This window comes from Pteropus vampyrus, unplaced genomic scaffold (assembly GCF_000151845.1).
Source record: "Pteropus vampyrus isolate Shadow unplaced genomic scaffold, Pvam_2.0 Scaffold66, whole genome shotgun sequence".
NCBI classification, from domain to species: Eukaryota; Metazoa; Chordata; class Mammalia; order Chiroptera; family Pteropodidae; genus Pteropus; species Pteropus vampyrus.
The window spans coordinates 1,215,188-1,218,452 of record NW_011888847.1 but is presented as its reverse complement, the minus strand read 5'-3'; the positions used below and the strand labels follow the sequence as shown (position 1 = coordinate 1,218,452).

The 3,265-nt window shown below is 37.5% G+C and overlaps 1 pseudogene; it reads right to left on the bottom strand.

Moving 5' to 3' along the window:
* Positions 1–2,403: 2,403 nt before the first annotated feature.
* On the bottom strand, positions 2,404–2,522 carry LOC111740621 (annotated as a pseudogene).
* Between the last annotated feature and the right edge of the window lie 743 nt (positions 2,523–3,265).

The window sequence follows — 3,265 nt, the reverse complement described above, 5'->3', positions numbered from 1 at the left end:
TGTGATTACACTTATATGAAGTACTCTGAGTAGTCAAATTCATAGAGACAGAAAATAGAATGGTGGTTGTCAAGGGTTTGTCTAAGGGGAATTAGGGAGTTAATGTTTAATAGGGACAGGGATTCAGTTTTACAAGATGAAAAGTTTTAGAGATGGATAGTGGTAATAGTTGCACGAAAATGTAAATGTACTAATGCCACTGAACTATTAAGATGGAAATTTTTTTGTTCTATGTATTTTATCACATTTTTTTTTTTAAAAAAGGAAGTCTGCAATATTCCTGAAGTATGTTAATTGAATTTGTAAAAGATTATTTTTTAAATTAGAAATGAAAATCATAGCCTATGTTCCATCCATTCTTCCCTTTACTCCTTCCTTCTTTCTTTTTTTCCTTGATCCATCACTTCTTCCCTCCTTCAAACATCTGTAGGCTACTTAATGCATGCCAAACATTGTGAGAGGCCCTGGGAGTTTCAGATATACCATGCTAGGCTCACAATCCAGTGGAGGAGAATTATCCTAGGTAAACATACATCATCATGTGACCAAAGCTCTGACAGAGACATGCCCAGGTTGCCATGAGAGCTCGGAATAGGGACACCTAACACAGCCTTGGAGATGAAGGAAAAGCTTGTTGGAATTCAGAATTCCTAAGTGGAGTCTTAAAGAGTGAACAGAAGTTAGCCAGCTAAGGAAAGAAAAAATCTAAACTATCTCAACAATATTAGTAATGCTATATCTTATAGTAATAAGCTACAATACATATAGTATTTGTCCAAATAATTTTATTAAATACTAGGTGCTGGGCATAGTTCTATGTGCTGGAAACATGGAGGCGAACAAGATAAAATCCCTCTGTTATGAAGCTTAGGGGGAGATAGTCAATAAATACATATAAAAGTAAATAAATGCTATATCAGATTATGGTAAATGCTCTGGAGAACAACTGAGCAGAATAAAAAGAAAGGGAGGTTTGGGATGAGGGAAAGAATGTCACTAATTTTTATATAGTGACTAGGAAAGGCCTTACAAACAGACTAATATTTGACCAGAAGACTAAAGGCAGTGGAGGCCAAGGGAATAGCAAGTGCAAAATTCTTGAGATGGGAACATGCTATGTGAGTTGGGAAGACAATGTGGCTGGAGTAGGAGAAGAGAGGGAAAGAGTATTAGGAGAGAAAGTGGTGAGATTTGGGAGAAAGGCAGTACTCCCATCATATAGGTCATCTGAGGCCATGGTAAGATGTTGGCATGTGAAATGGTAGCCACTCAGAGGGCTAAGTAGAAGAATGATATGACTTAGGTTTTAAAGGGATCATTTTGTCTGCTTTGTTGAGAAGACCAGAAGGGGCAAGGGTGGAAACAGTGTCATCAATTAGGAGACTATTGCAATAGTCCAGGAATATATGATGGTGGCATGGACTGGGATGGCAGCAGTTGAAGTCACTACATTCTAGACCTATGCTGAAGATGGAATCAACAAGATTTGTTGACAGAATGGATATGAGGTATGAAAGAAAGCAAAATAGTCATGAATGACTCCCATGTTGTTGGCCTGAACAACCAGAAGCAATGAGCTACCATTTACTAAGATGAGAAGCCTGTTAGGAAGAGCAGGTTTGGGATAATTTGGTTTTGGACACACCAAGTTTGAGATCCTTATTAGATACATGTGGAGATATCAAATGGCCGTTATATATTTAGGTCCAGAGTTCAGGGAAGAAGTGCAGCTGAAGACATAAACTGGAAGTTTTGACTTGTATTGGTTTGAAGCCGTGACACTGGATGACACTCTCAAGAGAGTGAGTATAGATAGAGATGTCTAATAACTGAGCCATGGGGTACTCAAGGGCACTCCAAATAGTCAAAGATCAGGGAGATGAGACAGAACCAGCAAAGAAGACTGAGAAGAACAGACACAGAGATAAAAGGAGAACAAAGAGAGTCCTAAAAGTCAAGTGTAAAGACAAGTTTTAAGGAGAAAATAATGAGCGACTGTGTTAAATACTGAAGACAAGTCAAGATCAATGAGGGCTGAGATTGTACTATTGGACGTAACAGCGTGAAGGTCAGTAGTGACCTTCTAGAGCTGCTTTGGTGGAGTGGTGGAGGTGAGTGATTACTTGGAGTACATTTGAGAGAAAATAGCTTTCATCTAAAGTTCTCTATGCCTTGGTTTCCTTAACTATAAAAGGGAATATGTTAGTACTTTCTTCATAGAGTTGTTATAAAAATTAAAAGAAATAACATATCTGAAGTACCTAGTAAGGTCCTAATAAGTATTATTTATTGTTATTATTTATAATTGTTATTTTTTATTTTTTAGGTGAGGTAACCCTTGGTTGACCTCACAGACTGCAAGGAACTTGTCAGTTTACAATCCCTTATTTTTTTTATTTTTTATGCCTACAGCACTTCATCTTTCTAGGTGGTCTCCCATCCAAGTACTAACCAGGCCCAACCTTGATTAGCTTCTGAGATCAGATGGGATCAGGCTTGTTCAGGGTAGCATGGCCATAAACTATATTATTATTTTTAGATTTCAACTATTCAGGGGGAAAAAATTGACATTTACTTATCATCATCTTACTTAAGTTAATCACCTTTCATAAAAAGCTCAGATAAGAACTACCATATTTACATGACCATGGTCTTTTTTATATATATTTCTCTTCTTTAAATATATAAATAAAATGAGGTGCATAGACGAATGCAAAATGAGAAGAAGAAGGAGAAGAATTTAAGAGAGAGAGACAAGATAAAACTCTTAAAGAGTTTTGCTCCAAAGGAGAGGAAAAATATTGAGTGTGGCTAAAGGGTGTTTGTTTTTATTTTTGTTTTTGTTTTAAAATGAGAGAGATAACAATGTGTAGTGGAGGAAATGATCTTTTTGAGCAGGAAAAATTAATGATACAAGATGGGGGTGTGGGGGTGGTATCCTTAAGAGGAAAAGAGGAATGGAATCTTGTGCCCAAGTGCAGAAGTTGGCTTAGGAATGTAGACGATTCATCCATGATGAAAGGACAGGCTGGGTCTACAGGGATAGATGTAGAGGACATAGGTGGGTGAGTAGATGTAGAGTGGAAGTGTGTGAGATTTCTCTTCTCATGGATTCTTCTGCTTTCTTAGTAAGATATGAAGCAAGATCCTCAGCTGAGAATGAGGAGGGGCAGAGGTGTTGGAGGTTTGAGAAGAAATGTGAAATGTGAGGTAGTAGTCACTTAAGAGATGGGGAAAATAAATATATTAAGGAAGGGTAGGAGGG